This window comes from Bufo bufo, chromosome 2, assembly GCF_905171765.1.
Source record: "Bufo bufo chromosome 2, aBufBuf1.1, whole genome shotgun sequence".
Classification (NCBI taxonomy): domain Eukaryota; kingdom Metazoa; phylum Chordata; class Amphibia; order Anura; family Bufonidae; genus Bufo; species Bufo bufo.
Genome location: NC_053390.1, coordinates 165,132,560 through 165,151,405, shown reverse-complemented (window position 1 = coordinate 165,151,405; position 18,846 = coordinate 165,132,560).

Sequence of the window (18,846 nt, the reverse complement as noted above, 5' to 3'; positions counted from 1 at the left end):
CGTAGAAAGGACACTACTTCGTCCATTTACTTAAGGGTATGGCAGAACTTCTTAAAATTCTCTTGTGTCCCAATAGACCCTTTGGACCCCCCTCCAATGCCTGTGATTCTCGATTTTTTTGCAAAGCGGCCTAGACAAAAAACTGAGAATCAGTACTCTAAAGGTTCACGTGTCAGCCCTTAGTGCGTATTTCGACTCCCCCTTAGCCAATCATACTTGGATAAGAAGATTTTTTAAAGCAGTCAATCGTACTAGGCAAATACCCAGAACATCTGCTCCTCCATGGGACCTTAACCTAGTTTTGTCCAGTATGATAGAGCCACCGTTTGAACCTCTGCTAGACCTACCAGCAAAGATACAATCCTGATCAAAAGACCACTTGAAAAATGGCAAAAAATCATATTTAGCATGGCTGGATCTTAACAAGGTTCCAAGTAGAGCTTCAACATGCAACAAAAAGAAATGGGAGTGAGACAAAACATTTTTTGAGCATTCAATGTTATGAAAACAACGAATAAACTGAAACAGGGCTGTTTTTCAGCTGATCAAAAGTTTAGGACCACACCTCCAAAAAAAACTAAACCGCCCCAAAACAGAAATCCAACTTCCAAACATGAACTCAGTAATGAGTAGCTCCGCTGTTATTGTTTATCACTTCAAAAATTCGTTTTGGCATGCTTGATGCAAGCGTTTCCATGAGGTGAGTGGGAACATTTCTCTAAGTGGTGAAGACGGCCACACGAAGGCCATCTACTGTCTGGGAATGTTGTCCATTTTTGTAAACTTCCCTTGCCATCCATCTCCAAAAGTTCTCAATTGGATTTAGATCAGGGGAACACGCAGGATGGGCCAAAAGAGTGATGTTATTCTCCTTGAAGTCTCTTGTCCTGCGGGCATTTTGTACTGTAGCGTTGTCCTGTTGAAAAGCCCAGTCGTTACCACACAGACGAGGGCCCTCAGTCATGAGGAATGCTCTCTGCAACATCTGGACATAGCCAGCGGCCGTTTGACGCCCCTGCACTTCCTGAAGCTCCATTGTTCCACTGAAGGAAAAAGCACCCCAGACCATTATGGCGCCTCCTCCACTGTGGCGCGTAGAAAACATCTCAGATGGGATCTGCTTGTCATGCCAGTAACGTTGGAAACCATCAAGGTTACATTTTTTCTCATCTGAGAATAATACTTTCTTCCACCTTTGAATGTCCCATGTTTGGTGCTCTCTTGCAAAGTCCAAAAGAGCAGTTCTGTGGCGTTCAAGGAGACGGTCTTTGAAGACGTTTTTTGTTTTAGAAGCCCTTCAGTCTCAGATGCCGTCTGATGGTTATGGGACTGCAGTCAGCACCAGTAAGGGCCTTAATTTGGGTAGAGGATCGTCCAGTGTCTTGACGCACAGCCAATTGGATCCTCCAGCTCAGTGCTGATGAAAGTTTTTTGGGTCTTCCACTTGACTTTTTTGTTTCATAACTCTCAGGATCATTTAAGAATTAAAAAAATTCCAAATGACTGTCTTACTGCGTCCCACCTCAGCAGCGATGGCGCGCTGTGAGAGACCCTGCTTATGCAGTTCAACAACCCGACCACGTCCAAAAAGGGAGAGTTTTTTTGCCTTTGCCATCACGTGTGACTACCTGACAGAAAATGACAATGAATCCACATCTTTGCACAGATTTGGCCTTTTAAAGGCATGTGGTCCTAAACTTTTGATCAGCTGAAAAACAGCCTGTTTCGGTTTATTTGTTTTCATTCAATTGAATGCTCAAAAAATGTTTTCTCACTCCCATTTCTTCTTGTTGCATGTTGAAGCTCTACTTGGAACCTTGTTAAGATCCAGCCATGCTAAATATGATTTTTAGCCATTTTTCAAGTGGTCTTAAACTTTTGATCAGGACTATATTATCCTTCAAAACTGCTTTTCTGGTGGCTATCGCCTCGGCCAGACGAGTAAGTGAAATATCTGCCCTTTCTACTTTACCTCCTTACACTAAAATCTTGGACGACAGATTAATTCTCAAACCAGACCCCTCTTTTCTTCCCAAAGTCATCTCCTTTTTTCATAGATCACAAGACATAGTCATACCCTCCTTATGCTAAAAGCCAAATAATGAGAAAGAAATGAAATTGCACTGTTTAGATGTCAGGAGATGCCTCCTAAGATATTTGGAGCTAACTGAACTCTGGAGACTCTTTGTGCAGTTTGCTGGGAAGAATAAAGGCGATAAGGTTACTCCCAGAACTCTTTCTAGGTGGATTGTGTCAGCTATTCCTCAGTAGGACAGCCCTGCCCTTTGGGGTTTGGGGCACATTCAACTAGGTCAGTCTCCACTTCCTGGGCTGAAAAAGCCGAAGCTTCCCTAGAACAAATCTGTAGGGCTGCTACTTGGAAATCACCTACTACCTTTTTCCGTCATTACAAACTGGATCTAGGCGGCAAGGATCAGTTATCCTTTGGAAGAAAAGTCTTGCAGGCTGTTATCCCTCCCTAAGTCTAGTTTCTATTCTAGTCATCTCTCAAGGGTGCTGTCATGGGCATAAGGGAAATACAAGATTACACTCACCAGTAATCACTTTTCCATGAGCCCATGACAGCACCCGCTATTATTCTCCCCCCCCCCCCCAAAAAAAAAAATAATAATAATAATATATATATATATATATATATATATAGAAAGGAAAGTTCAAGGCAGCACTCCTCAGTGTAAGAAGTTAGGGTGCCAGCAGTGGAAACACCTTACCAAGGTGTACAGTGTAGATAAAGAAAGACACCGCGGCACATCCGTTTAGTGAAAAGAGTGAGACCCTTTATTCACCCATGCGACGTTTCGGTCCGCTTGCTGGGACCATTTTCAAGCAATTGCTTGCAAGCGGACCGAAACGTCGCATGGGTGAATAAAGGGTCTCACTCTTTTCACTAAACGGATGTGCCGCGGTGTCTTTCTTTATTTATATATATATATATATATATATATATATATATATACACTGCTAAAAAAAATAAAGGGAACACTTAAACAACACAATGTAACTCCAATCCAATCACACTTCTGTGAAATCAAACTGTCCACTTAGGAAGCAACACTGAGTGACAATCAATTTCACATGCTGTTGTGCAAATGGGATAGACAACAGGTGGAAATTATAGGCAATTAGCAAGACACCCCCAATAAAGGAGTGGTTCTGCAGGTGGTAACCACAGACCACTTCTCAGTTCCTATGCTTCCTGGCTGATGTTTTGGTCACTTTTGAATGCTGGCGGTGCTTTCACTCTAGTGGTAGCATGAGACGGAGTCTACAACCCACACAAGTGGCTCAGGTAGTGCATCTTATCCAGGATGGCTCATCAATGCGAGCTGTGGCAAGAAGGTTTGCTGTGTCTGTCAGCGTAGTGTCCAGAGCATGGAGGCGCTACCAGGAGACGTGGAGGAGGCCGTAGGAGGGCAACAACCCAGCAGCAGGACCGCTACCTCCGCCTTTGTGCAAGGAGGAACAGGAGGAGCACTGCCAGAGCCCTGCAAAATGACCTCCAGCAGGCCACAAATGTGCATGTGTCTGCTCAAACGGTCAGAAACAGACTCCATGAGGGTGATATGAGGGCCCCACGTCCACAGGTGGGGGTTGTGCTTACAGCCCAACACCGTGCAGGCCGTTTGGCATTTGCCAGAGAACACCAAGATTGGCAAATTCGCCACTGGCGCCCTGTGCTCTTCACAGATGAAAGCAGGTTCACACTGAGCACATGTGACAGACGTGACAGAGTCTTGAGACGCCGTGGAGAACGTTCTGCTGCCTGCAACATCCTCCAGCATGACCAGTTTGGCATTGGGTCAGTAATGGTGTGGGGTGGCATTTCTCTGGAGGGCCGCACAGCCCTCCATGTGCTTGCCAGAGGTAGCCTGACTGCCATTAGGTACCAAGATGAGATCCTCAGACCCCTTGTGAGACCATATGCTAGTGCGGTTGGCCCTGGGTTCCTCCTAATGCAAGACAATGCTAGACCTCATGTGGCTGGAGTGTGTCAGCAGTTCCTGCAAGACGAAGGCATTGATGCTATGGCCTGGCCCGCCCGTTCCCCAGACCTGAATCCAATTGAGCACATCTGGGACATCATGTCTCGCTCTATCCACCAACGTCACGTTGCACCACAGACTGTCCAGGAGTTGGCAGATGCTTTAGTCCAGGTCTGGGAGGAGATTTCTCAGGAGACTGTCCGCCACCTCATCAGGAGCATGCACAGGCGTTGTAGGGAGGTCATACAGGCACATGGAGGCCACACACACTACTGAGCCTCATTTTGACTTGTTTTATGGACATTACATCAAAGTTGGATCAGCCTGTAGTGTGTTTTTCCACTTTAATTTTGAGGGTGACTCCAAATCCAGACCTCCATGGGTTAAAAAATTTGATTTCCATTTTTTAATTTTTGTGTGATTTTGTTGTCAGCACATTCAACTATGTAAAGAACAAAGTATTTCAGAAGAATATTTAATTCAGATCTAGGATGTGTTATTTTTGTGTTCCCTTTATTTTTTTGAGCAGTGTGTGTGTGTATATATATATATATATATATATATATTTATAAAAAAATATATATATATATATATATATATATATAATAAAGCGAAAGTTGTTGGATTTTTGTATGAATTATAGGACAAGTTTCTCGCAAATAACTGGTGGATAGATGCCGGTTCCCTCCTTAAGAAGCTCTCCATGGAAGTTCCTGTTTCCTGTCCTGGATAGAGGCGGGCTCTCTCAAGGGTGCTGTCATGGGCTCATGGAAAAGTGATTACCGGTGAGTTTAATCTTGTATTTTCTGTTTAGGCTTCACTCCCGGTTTCTGCCTTACAATCATTGATGTGTGAACTAGGCCTTATGGTCTCACCCCAGTCTAGTCTTCTATAATAAATATTAAAGCTTCCACTACATTCTGGCAGCTTATTGATGTCATGGGACATTGGATTCAATCCTGGGCAACTTGAATGGATACAGAATCCAACTGAACCATGTCTATAGGAATGAAAAGACATTAATTACACTCACTGGTAATTGGATTTTCCTATAACATCCAAAATGGCACTGACCAACAGGAACAGGAAGCAGCGTAGAAGCAAAATATAAAAAGCCCATCCCCTTTTAGTTGCTTTAGTTTGTAATATAGGACACGACTGTGATGCACAAACAAAAAAATATATACAGTGAGGAAAATAAGTATTTGATACACTGGCGAAAAAAACTAACAGATCTGTGAGAGCCAGAATTCTTCTGGTTGGTAGGTGATTAAAGAGGACCTTTCACCTTGAAAAACATTGAACTGAGTATGCTGCCATGGAGAGCGGCGCCCAGGGATCTCACTGCACTTACTATTATCCCTGGGCGCCGCTCCGTTCTCCCGTTATGCCCTCCGGTATCTTCGCTCACTAAGTTATAGTAGGCGGTGTCTGCCCTTGTCCTGTGGGCGTCTCCTTCTCCCAGGCTGTGAGCTGTGCGCTGCGATTGGCCAGCGCTACAGCCTAGGAGAAGGAGACGCCGCCTACTATAACTTAGTGAGAGAACATACCGGAGCCTATAACGGGAGAACGGAGCGGCGCCCAGGGGTAATAGTAAGTGCAGTGAGATCCCTGGGCGCCGCTCTCCATGGCAGCATACTTAGTTCACAATGTTTTTCAAGGTGAAAGGTCCTCTTTAAATACTTATTTCAAGCAATAAAATGCAAGTTAATTATTTAAAAACAATGTGATTTTCTGGATTTTTTTTTAGATTCTGTCTATCACAGTTGAAGTATACCTACGATAAAAAATTACAGACCTCTCCATTCTTTGTAGGCGGGAAAACTCCCAGTGTATCAAAACTTATTTTCCCCACTGTACATACACTGCTGAAAAAAATAAAGGGATAAAGGGAACACTTAAACAACACAATGTAACTCCAAGTCAATCACACTTCTGTGAAATCAAACTGTCCACTTAGGAAGCAACACTGATGGACAATCAATTTCACATGCTGTTGTGCAAATGGGATAGACAACAGGTGGAAATTATAGGCAATTAGCAAGACACCCCCAATAAAGGAGTGGTTCTGCAGGTGGTAACCACAGACCACTTCTCAGTTCCTATGCTTCCTGGCTGATGTTTTGGTCACTTTTGAATGCTGGCGGTGCTTTCACTCTAGTGGTAGCATGAGACGGAGTCTACAACCCACACAAGTGGCTCAGGTAGTGCAGCTTATCCAGGATGGCACATCAATGCGAGCTGAGGCAAGAAGGTTTGCTGTGTCTGTCAGCGTAGTGTCCAGAGCATGGAGGCGCTACCAGGAGGAAGGCCAGTACATCAGGAGACGTGGAGGAGGCCGTAGGAGGGCAACAACCCAGCAGCAGGACCGCTACCTCCGCCTTTGTGCAAGGAGGAACAGGAGGAGCACTGCCAGAGCCCTGCAAAATGACCTCCAGCCAGCCACAAATGTGCATGTGTCTGCTCAAACGGTCACAAACAGACTCCATGAGGGTGATATCAGGGCCCGACGTCCACCGGTGGGGGTTGCGCTTACAGCCCAACACCGTGCAGGACGTTTGGCATTTGCCAGAGAACACCAAGATTGGCAAATTCGCCACTGGCACCCTGTGCTCTTCACAGATGAAAGCAGGTTCACACTGAGCACATGTGACAGACGTGACAGAGTCTGGAGACGCCGTGGAGAACGTTCTGCTGCCTGCAACATCCTCCAGCATGACCGGTTTGGCATTGGGTCATTAATGGTGTGGGGTGGCATTTCTTTGGAGGGCCGCACAGCCCTCCATGTGCTCGCCAGAGGTAGCCTGACTGCCATTAGGTACCGAGATGAGATCCTCAGACCCCTTGTGAGACCATATGCTGGTGCGGTTGGCCCTGGGTTCCTCCTAATGCAAGACAATGCTAGACCTCATGTGGCTGGAGTGTGTCAGCAGTTCCTGCAAGACGAAGGCATTGATGCTATGGACTGGCCCGCCCGTTCCCCAGACCTGAATCCAATTGAGCACATCTGGGACATCATGTCTCGCTCTGTCCACCAACGTCACGTTGCACCACAGACTGTCCAGGAGTTGGCAGATGCTTTAGTCCAGGTCTGGAAGGAGATCCCTCAGGAGACCGTCCGCCACCTCATCAGGAGCATGCACAGGCGTTGTAGGGAGGTCATACAGGCACGTGGAGGCCACACACACTACTGAGCCTCATTTTGACTTGTTTTAAGGACATTACATCAAAGTTAGATCAGCCTGTAGTGTGTTTTTCCACTTTAATTTTGAGTCCAAATCCAGACCTCCATGGGTTGAAAAATTTGATTTCCATTTTTTTTATATTTGTGTGATTTTGTTGTCAGCACATTCAACTATGTAAAGAACAAAGTATTTCAGAAGAATATTTAATTAACTCAGATCTAGGATGTGTTATTTTTGTGTTCTCTTTATTTTTTTGAGCAGTGTATTATACAGAAACAAATGCAATAACAATGGGTGGGAATCCCCGGTGCTGCTTTTGGGGTTATTGGAAAATCCAATTACTGTTAAATGTAATTAACATTGTCTTGGTGTTGAAGATGATGATGTTTGGAGTTTATGATTTTTTTTTTGCCTCTAGGTAGGCCAGTAGACACTTTTGGAAATATGGGTTAAGCACTTGTGTTTGTTGTTTTTTTTGTTTTTTTGAGGAATGAGAAGAACAAAAGGAGGGAAAGGAGACCTTCTGTTGACAATAGAACAGCACCTTGGAAAGAAAGATTTTGTAGTCTAATATACGGTGGTCTGCAGAAGGCGGCCTGTAGTTATTGTGAAAAGAAAAGTGATCTTATATGTAATCACTTCTAGTGAAATATCGATAACCGTTCAATTGGAGAATCTATCAAGACAGGTAATACATGATTCGAATCCCAGGTAGGAACTGTGGAACGCTGGGAGACACTGAGTCTACTGGCACCTTTTGATAAAGCGTTTCACAAGACGAGTTCAGATAGTCTAACCTCTGTGAAGGCACTTAAGGCAGCCATCTATACCGCGAGGGGACTTTGTTTTTTTATTCCTTTGTCCGGCTTGCTTGCAGAAAGTCCAATAAGAACAGAAATGTTTAGAGACCACGACGGATTCATTTATCAACAGTGAAGGGCAAAAAAAAAAAAAAAGCTGTCCAAATCCTGAGATGTATTTTTGCAGTAATAGGTTTTTTGGCTATCTAGATTTACATACAAAAATACACCAGAGTCTCTATAGCTCAAAATATTAAAAATTTCTTAACGTTGTTGGTTGGTCTCATTTGATCACAATTTGGTGTGTCTGACTCCATTCTCCTTTTTTCAGAGTGTCCCTGCTGCGATAGTCAGCAACAGTTTTTTTTTGCCTCTAGATGAACAGATTATTATTTTTTTCTGAATACTGCACTCGGCTTGCTGCTTTTTGTGCAACTAGTCATGTTGCCAATAGGATTTTTTACATGTCTGAATCCTACCGAGGACTGGAGAGACATTAGAGCTGAAAATCTGCTGTTATTTCCCTCAGGTTGCGAGAAGATTAGACATCTTTTGGTCCAAATGCTCTGGACCTATGATAGGGATGTGTGGGCTCCCCATCGTTGACTCCTGGCAGTGATTACAATTTTAGTTTTTCTGATGTTACATAGCGTATTTTCCGGCCATAAAAGACCCCCAACTTTTCCAGTTAAAAATATAGGGTTTGGGCTATACTCTCCGTATAAGACTACCTCTCCAACGCTATTTACTTTGGCATCAAGATCTGCAGGTAATTGGTGTGCAATTTTCGTCTTTTGCCTCAGTACCATATTATGCCTTTCCAAGAATCCAGTACACAGATACAGTGGCCTTAAATCTGTTGCTGTGATCTGGGTTAGATTTGGCCATGAAGTGCAAACGTATTTTATTTCATGTCACTACATAACCGTTTTGGCGATGTTCTTCACCATGTCTGCTACATGTTTTTTTCGAGTTCTGGCCAATGTGGGGTGCCTCTTTTTAATGCACACTTACCCTTTGACATACTCTTTAATGCTTTTTCATTTGCTTTCCAGTTCCGAACGATCTTTTCTGTTACTCTTTTGTCTTGCAGCAGCGCAGTTATTATGTTCCATGGCAAAGTTTACAACTTTAAGTTTGAAACTGGCTTCATATTTCTTTCTTCATTGCTGGTAGAGCCCATGATTGGGTCTTGACTGTTAGCCATTTGTATACTGTACCTGTATGTACTGGTGCTGTACTGTATGTTTCACCACAGATAAGATACACACCAAACTTTATTAGAGATCTGCCGTTCCAACATTAGAATTGGCTGAAGTGCAGATGCTCCTGCTTTCCCTCAGAATCGCCAATCCAACCCAGTATACAACAACCAGCCAATCACGGCAAGTGAATGTACCCGGTATTTTATGTGCACACTGCATCAAACCCTGCTTGGATTGGGTGGTCAGCTCTTCCTGCCTGCCCAGCCCTCCCTGTCTTCAAGACGATCTGAGCGGTAGTGCGCAATGTGATATTGCCGGCATGAGAAAACCACACCGAGAGCAGGGAGAGGGGGCTGCTTAAGGAGCGGCTGGCCGGGATGCAGCGCACAGTGGCTTAGCTAGAGGGCGCCTGTCCCTGAAGCTGGAGAAGGACAGCTTCTCCAGTACAGCTAGGAAGTAAGTTTCAGCACACTGTATACCGGCATATAAGACGACCCCCGACTTTTGAGAAGATTTTCATGTGTTAAAAAGTAGTCTTATATGCAGGAAAATACAGTAACTATTCTAAATGCCCTAAACTCATTTTGTATTGTACTTTATTTATTGGTTTTACTTCCAAAATAGCTACCTGAAGTTCAGGGTGTCTATAGTGCTTTACACTGCTTGGAATCTGTATATTGTTGACATGTCAGCACTGTATGAATTCCACAGTTCTGCAGGAATAGGGGCCACAGTGAGCTCAGTACAGTGCACACAGCAAGCCTGCAGGTTGTGAATTAGCCCCTTCTTGCCACAGTCAGGCCAGGAAGAGGTTAACTCACAACCTGCAGGCTCACTGTGCTCACTGTACTGAGCTTACTGTACTGTGCTTCACATTTTCTCAGAAAAAAGTAAAAATATATTAACAATTTAAAATAAAATACTAAAAATTAATAAGTGAAATAAAGAAAATAATAGTTATTGCTACAGTTATTAGTTTTAGCAATAGTATAGCAGACTATGTTCACACATATACACATTTTCCCCCCTTTTTTGTTCATAAAAAATAAAATAATATTAGTTTTCACAATAGTAATAGTATAGTGTTACATTGTATGTAAAATTTATTTATTTTTCCTATTTGCTTTCTTAAAAAAATTTAATGAAATGTTTGTCTTGAAATCTTTTGTAACAGAAAAACATTTGATAAGAAAGGAAAAATATACACTTTTTTCTATAATTTTCACAGTTTTTCCTTAAATATATATTTTTAAATATTAGCTCTGTCATCTATTGGCACAAAATAATGTTCTAAGATGTCCTCTGAAAAATATCAAATAAATGTAGGCTCTGAGTGTGCTTCTGCTCTCTCCGGCGAAGATCAAAGGATCCAGATGCAGTGTACGGCAGCTTCTGTCCTCCTGAATGTCTTGCAGGCTGTTATCCCTCCCTAAGTCTAGTTTCTATTCTAGTCATCTCTCAAGGGTGCTGTCATGGGCATAAGGGAAATACAAGATTACACTCACCAGTAATCACTTTTCCATGAGCCCATGACAGCACCCGCTATTATTCTCCCCCCCCCCCCAAAAAAAAAAATAATAATAATAATATATAATATATATATATAGAAGGAAAGTTCAAGGCAGCACTCCTCAGTGTAAGAAGTTAGGTGCCAGCAGTGGAAACACCTTACCAAGGTGTACAGTGTAGATAAAGAAAGACACCGCGGCACATCCGTTTAGTGAAAAGAGTGAGACCCTTTATTCACCCATGCGACGTTTCGGTCCGCTTGCTGGGACATTTTCAAGCAATTGCTTGCAAGCGGACCGAAACGTCGCATGGGTGAATAAAGGGTCTCACTCTTTTCACTAAACGGATGTGCCGCGGTTGTCTTTCTTTATCTATATATATATATAATATATATATATATATACACTGCTAAAAAAAATAAAGGGAACACTTAAACAACACAATGTAACTCCAATCCAATCACACTTCTGTGAAATCAAAACTGTCCACTTAGGAAGCAACACTGAGTGACAATCAATTTCACATGCTGTTGTGCAAATGGGATAGACAACAGGTGGAAATTATAGGCAATTAGCAAGACACCCCCAATAAAGGAGTGGTTCTGCAGGTGGTAACCACAGACCACTTCTCAGTTCCTATGCTTCCTGGCTGATGTTTTGGTCACTTTTGAATGCTGGCGGTGCTTTCACTCTAGTGGTAGCATGAGACGGAGTCTACAACCCACACAAGTGGCTCAGGTTGTGCATCTTATCCAGGATGGCTCATCAATGCGAGCTGTGGCAAGAAGGTTTGCTGTGTCTGTCAGCGTAGTGTCCAGAGCATGGAGGCGCTACCAGGAGACGTGGAGGAGGCCGTAGGAGGGCAACAACCCAGCAGCAGGACCGCTACCTCCGCCTTTGTGCAAGGAGGAACAGGAGGAGCACTGCCAGAGCCCTGCAAAATGACCTCCAGCAGGCCACAAATGTGCATGTGTCTGCTCAAACGGTCAGAAACAGACTCCATGAGGGTGATATGAGGGCCCCACGTCCACAGGTGGGGGTTGTGCTTACAGCCCAACACCGTGCAGGCCGTTTGGCATTTGCCAGAGAACACCAAGATTGGCAAATTCGCCACTGGCGCCCTGTGCTCTTCACAGATGAAAGCAGGTTCACACTGAGCACATGTGACAGACGTGACAGAGTCTTGAGACGCCGTGGAGAACGTTCTGCTGCCTGCAACATCCTCCAGCATGACCAGTTTGGCATTGGGTCAGTAATGGTGTGGGGTGGCATTTCTCTGGAGGGCCGCACAGCCCTCCATGTGCTTGCCAGAGGTAGCCTGACTGCCATTAGGTACCAAGATGAGATCCTCAGACCCCTTGTGAGACCATATGCTAGTGCGGTTGGCCCTGGGTTCCTCCTAATGCAAGACAATGCTAGACCTCATGTGGCTGGAGTGTGTCAGCAGTTCCTGCAAGACGAAGGCATTGATGCTATGGCCTGGCCCGCCCGTTCCCCAGACCTGAATCCAATTGAGCACATCTGGGACATCATGTCTCGCTCTATCCACCAACGTCACGTTGCACCACAGACTGTCCAGGAGTTGGCAGATGCTTTAGTCCAGGTCTGGGAGGAGATTTCTCAGGAGACTGTCCGCCACCTCATCAGGAGCATGCACAGGCGTTGTAGGGAAGTCATACAGGCACGTGGAGGCCACACACACTACTGAGCCTCATTTTGACTTGTTTTATGGACATTACATCAAAGTTGGATCAGCCTGTAGTGTGTTTTTCCACTTTAATTTTGAGGGTGACTCCAAATCCAGACCTCCATGGGTTAAAAAATTTGATTTCCATTTTTTAATTTTTGTGTGATTTTGTTGTCAGCACATTCAACTATGTAAAGAACAAAGTATTTCAGAAGAATATTTAATTCAGATCTAGGATGTGTTATTTTGTGTTCCCTTTATTTTTTTGAGCAGTGTGTGTGTGTATATATATATATATATATATATATATATATTTATAAAAAAATATATATATATATATATATATATATATATAATAAAGCGAAAGTTGTTGGATTTTTGTATGAATTATAGGACAAGTTTCTCGCAAATAACTGGTGGATAGATGCCGGTTCCCTCCTTAAGAAGCTCTCCATGGAAGTTCCTGTTTCCTGTCCTGGATAGAGGCGGGCTCTCTCAAGGGTGCTGTCATGGGCTCATGGAAAAGTGATTACCGGTGAGTTTAATCTTGTATTTTCTGTTTAGGCTTCACTCCCGGTTTCTGCCTTACAATCATTGATGTGTGAACTAGGCCTTATGGTCTCACCCCAGTCTAGTCTTCTATAATAAATATTAAAGCTTCCACTACATTCTGGCAGCTTATTGATGTCATGGGACATTGGATTCAATCCTGGGCAACTTGAATGGATACAGAATCCAACTGAACCATGTCTATAGGAATGAAAAGACATTAATTACACTCACTGGTAATTGGATTTTCCTATAACATCCAAAATGGCACTGACCAACAGGAACAGGAAGCAGCGTAGAAGCAAAATATAAAAAGCCCATCCCCTTTTAGTTGCTTTAGTTTGTAATATAGGACACGACTGTGATGCACAAACAAAAAAATATATACAGTGAGGAAAATAAGTATTTGATACACTGGCGAAAAAAACTAACAGATCTGTGAGAGCCAGAATTCTTCTGGTTGGTAGGTGATTAAAGAGGACCTTTCACCTTGAAAAACATTGAACTGAGTATGCTGCCATGGAGAGCGGCGCCCAGGGATCTCACTGCACTTACTATTACCCCTGGGCGCCGCTCCGTTCTCCCGTTATGCCCTCCGGTATCTTCACTCACTAAGTTATAGTAGGCGGTGTCTGCCCTTGTCCTGTGGGCGTCTCCTTCTCCCAGGCTGTGAGCTGTGCGCTGCGATTGGCCAGCGCTACAGCCTAGGAGAAGGAGACGCCGCCTACTATAACTTAGTGAGAGAACATACCGGAGCCTATAACGGGAGAACGGAGCGGCGCCCAGGGGTAATAGTAAGTGCAGTGAGATCCCTGGGCGCCGCTCTCCATGGCAGCATACTTAGTTCACAATGTTTTTCAAGGTGAAAGGTCCTCTTTAAATACTTATTTCAAGCAATAAAATGCAAGTTAATTATTTAAAAACAATGTGATTTTCTGGATTTTTTTTTAGATTCTGTCTATCACAGTTGAAGTATACCTACGATAAAAAATTACAGACCTGTCCATTCTTTGTAGGCGGGAAAACTCCCAGTGTATCAAAACTTATTTTCCCCACTGTACATACACTGCTGAAAAAAATAAAGGGATAAAGGGAACACTTAAACAACACAATGTAACTCCAAGTCAATCACACTTCTGTGAAATCAAACTGTCCACTTAGGAAGCAACACTGATGGACAATCAATTTCACATGCTGTTGTGCAAATGGGATAGACAACAGGTGGAAATTATAGGCAATTAGCAAGACACCCCCAATAAAGGAGTGGTTCTGCAGGTGGTAACCACAGACCACTTCTCAGTTCCTATGCTTCCTGGCTGATGTTTTGGTCACTTTTGAATGCTGGCGGTGCTTTCACTCTAGTGGTAGCATGAGACGGAGTCTACAACCCACACAAGTGGCTCAGGTAGTGCAGCTTATCCAGGATGGCACATCAATGCGAGCTGAGGCAAGAAGGTTTGCTGTGTCTGTCAGCGTAGTGTCCAGAGCATGGAGGCGCTACCAGGAGGAAGGCCAGTACATCAGGAGACGTGGAGGAGGCCGTAGGAGGGCAACAACCCAGCAGCAGGACCGCTACCTCCGCCTTTGTGCAAGGAGGAACAGGAGGAGCACTGCCAGAGCCCTGCAAAATGACCTCCAGCCAGCCACAAATGTGCATGTGTCTGCTCAAACGGTCACAAACAGACTCCATGAGGGTGATATCAGGGCCCGACGTCCACCGGTGGGGGTTGCGCTTACAGCCCAACACCGTGCAGGACGTTTGGCATTTGCCAGAGAACACCAAGATTGGCAAATTCGCCACTGGCACCCTGTGCTCTTCACAGATGAAAGCAGGTTCACACTGAGCACATGTGACAGACGTGACAGAGTCTGGAGACGCCGTGGAGAACGTTCTGCTGCCTGCAACATCCTCCAGCATGACCGGTTTGGCATTGGGTCATTAATGGTGTGGGGTGGCATTTCTTTGGAGGGCCGCACAGCCCTCCATGTGCTCGCCAGAGGTAGCCTGACTGCCATTAGGTACCGAGATGAGATCCTCAGACCCCTTGTGAGACCATATGCTGGTGCGGTTGGCCCTGGGTTCCTCCTAATGCAAGACAATGCTAGACCTCATGTGGCTGGAGTGTGTCAGCAGTTCCTGCAAGACGAAGGCATTGATGCTATGGACTGGCCCGCCCGTTCCCCAGACCTGAATCCAATTGAGCACATCTGGGACATCATGTCTCGCTCTGTCCACCAACGTCACGTTGCACCACAGACTGTCCAGGAGTTGGCAGATGCTTTAGTCCAGGTCTGGAAGGAGATCCCTCAGGAGACCGTCCGCCACCTCATCAGGAGCATGCACAGGCGTTGTAGGGAGGTCATACAGGCACGTGGAGGCCACACACACTACTGAGCCTCATTTTGACTTGTTTTAAGGACATTACATCAAAGTTAGATCAGCCTGTAGTGTGTTTTTCCACTTTAATTTTGAGTCCAAATCCAGACCTCCATGGGTTGAAAAATTTGATTTCCATTTTTTTTATATTTGTGTGATTTTGTTGTCAGCACATTCAACTATGTAAAGAACAAAGTATTTCAGAAGAATATTTAATTAACTCAGATCTAGGATGTGTTATTTTTGTGTTCTCTTTATTTTTTTGAGCAGTGTATTATACAGAAACAAATGCAATAACAATGGGTGGGAATCCCCGGTGCTGCTTTTGGGGTTATTGGAAAATCCAATTACTGTTAAATGTAATTAACATTGTCTTGGTGTTGAAGATGATGATGTTTGGAGTTTATGATTTTTTTTTTGCCTCTAGGTAGGCCAGTAGACACTTTTGGAAATATGGGTTAAGCACTTGTGTTTGTTGTTTTTTTTGTTTTTTTGAGGAATGAGAAGAACAAAAGGAGGGAAAGGAGACCTTCTGTTGACAATAGAACAGCACCTTGGAAAGAAAGATTTTGTAGTCTAATATACGGTGGTCTGCAGAAGGCGGCCTGTAGTTATTGTGAAAAGAAAAGTGATCTTATATGTAATCACTTCTAGTGAAATATCGATAACCGTTCAATTGGAGAATCTATCAAGACAGGTAATACATGATTCGAATCCCAGGTAGGAACTGTGGAACGCTGGGAGACACTGAGTCTACTGGCACCTTTTGATAAAGCGTTTCACAAGACGAGTTCAGATAGTCTAACCTCTGTGAAGGCACTTAAGGCAGCCATCTATACCGCGAGGGGACTTTGTTTTTTTATTCCTTTGTCCGGCTTGCTTGCAGAAAGTCCATAAGAACAGAAATGTTTAGAGACCACGACGGATTCAATTTATCAACAGTGAAGGGCAAAAAAAAAAAAAAGCTGTCCAAATCCTGAGATGTATTTTTGCAGTAATAGGTTTTTTGGCTATCTAGATTACCTACAAAAATACACCAGAGTCTCTATAGCTCAAAATATTAAAAATATCTTAACGTTGTTGGTTGTTCTCATTTGATCACAATTTGGTGTTCTGACTCCATTCTCCTTTTTTCAGAGTGTCCCTGCTGCGATAGTCAGCCAACAGTTTTTTTTTGCCTCTAGATGAACAGATTATTATTTTTTTCTGAAACTGCACTCGGCTTGCTGCTTTTTGTGCAACTAGTCATGTTGCCAATAGGATTTTTACATGTCTGAATCCTACCGAGGACTGGAGAGACATTAGAGCTTGAAATACTGCTGTTAGTTCCCTCAGGTTGGAGAAGATTAGACTCATCTTTTGGTTCCAAATGCTCTGGACCACTGATAGGGATGTGTGGGCTCCCCATCGTTGACTCCTGGCAGTGATTACAATTTAGTTTTTCTGATGTTACATAGCGTATTTTCCGGCATATAAGACGACCCCCAACTTTTCCAGTTAAAATATAGGGTTTGGGCTATACTCTCCGTATAAGACTACCTCTCCAACGCTATTTACTTTGGCATCAAGATCTGCAGGTAATTGGTGTGCAATTTTCGTCTTTTGCCTCAGTACCATATTATGCCTTTCCAAGAATCCAGTACACCAGGATACAGTGGCCTTAAATCTGTTGCTGTGATCTGGGTTAGATTTGGCCATGAAGTGCAAACGTATTTTATTTCATGTCACTACATAACCGTTTTGGCGATGTTCATTCACCATGTCTGCTACATGTTTTTCGAGTTCTGGCCAATGTGGGGTGCCTCTTTTTAATGCACACTTACCCTTTGACATACTCTTTAATGCTTTTTCATTTGCTTTCCAGTTCCGAACGATCTTTTCTGTTACTCCATATTGTCTTGCAGCAGCGCAGTTATTATGTTCCATGGCAAAGTTTACAACTTTAAGTTTGAAACTGGCTTCATATTTCTTTCTTCTTGCTGGTAGAGCCATGATTGGGTCTTGACTGTTAGCCATTTGTATACTGTACTGTATGTACTGGTGCTGTACTGTATGTTTCACCACAGATAAGATACACACCAAACTTTATTAGAGATCTGCCGTTCCAACATTAGAATTGGCTGAAGTGCAGATGCTCCTGCTTTCCCTCAGAATCGCCAATCCAACCCAGTATACAACAACCAGCCAATCACGGCAAGTGATGTACCGGTATTTTATGTGCACACTGCATACAAACCCTGCTTGGATTGGGTGGGTCAGCTCTTCCTGCCTGCCCAGCCCTCCCTGTCTTCAAGACGATCTGAGCGGTAGTGCGCAATGTGATATTGCCGGCATGAGAAAACCACACCGAGAGCAGGGAGAGGGGGCTGCTTAAGGAGCGGCTGGCCGGGATGCAGCGCACAGTGGCTTAGCTAGAGGGCGCCTGTCCCTGAAGCTGGAGAAGGACAGCTTCTCCAGTACAGCTAGGAAGTAAGTTTCAGCACACTGTATACCGGCATATAAGACGACCCCCGACTTTTGAGAAGATTTTCATGTGTTAAAAAGTAGTCTTATATGCAGGAAAATACAGTAACTATTCTAAATGCCCTAAACTCATTTTGTATTGTACTTTATTTATTGGTTTTACTGCCAAAATAGCTACCTGAAGTTCAGGGTGTCTATAGTGCTTTACACTGCTTGGAATCTGTATATTGTTGACATGTCAGCACTGTATGAATTCCACAGTTCTGCAGGAATAGGGGCCACAGTGAGCTCAGTACAGTGCACACAGCAAGCCTGCAGGTTGTGAATTAGCCCCTTCTTGCCACAGTCAGGCCAGGAAGAGGTTAACTCACAACCTGCAGGCTCACTGTGCTCACTGTACTGAGCTTACTGTACTGTGCTTCACATTTTCTCAGAAAAAAGTAAAAAATATATTAACAATTTAAAAAAAAATACTAAAAATTAATAAGTGAAATAAAGAAAATAATAAGTTATTGCTACAGTTATTAGTTTTAGCAATAGTATAGCAGACTATGTTCACACATATACACATTTTCCCCCCTTTTTTGTTCATAAAAAATAAAATAATATTAGTTTTCACAATAGTAATAGTATAGTGTTACATTGTATGTAAAATTTATTTATTTTTCCTATTTGCTTTCTTAAAAAATTTAATGAAATGTTTGTCTTGAAATCTTTTGTAACAGAAAAACATTTGATAAGAAAGGAAAAATATACACTTTTTCTATAATTTTCACAGTTTTTCCTTAAATATATATTTTTAAATATTAGCTCTGTCATCTATTGGCACAAAATAATGTTCTAAGATGTCCTCTGAAAAATATCAAATAAATGTAGGCTCTGAGTGTGCTTCTGCTCTCTCCGGCGAAGATCAAAGGATCCAGATGCAGTGTACGGCAGCTTCTGTCCTCCTGAATGCACAGAAGCTGCTGCACATTAGTTCCTATGGAGCCCCCTGCCTGTGGCAGGGCTCCATAGGAACACTGTATTTCCCATACACTCCAATGCTAATGCATTAAAGTGTATGAG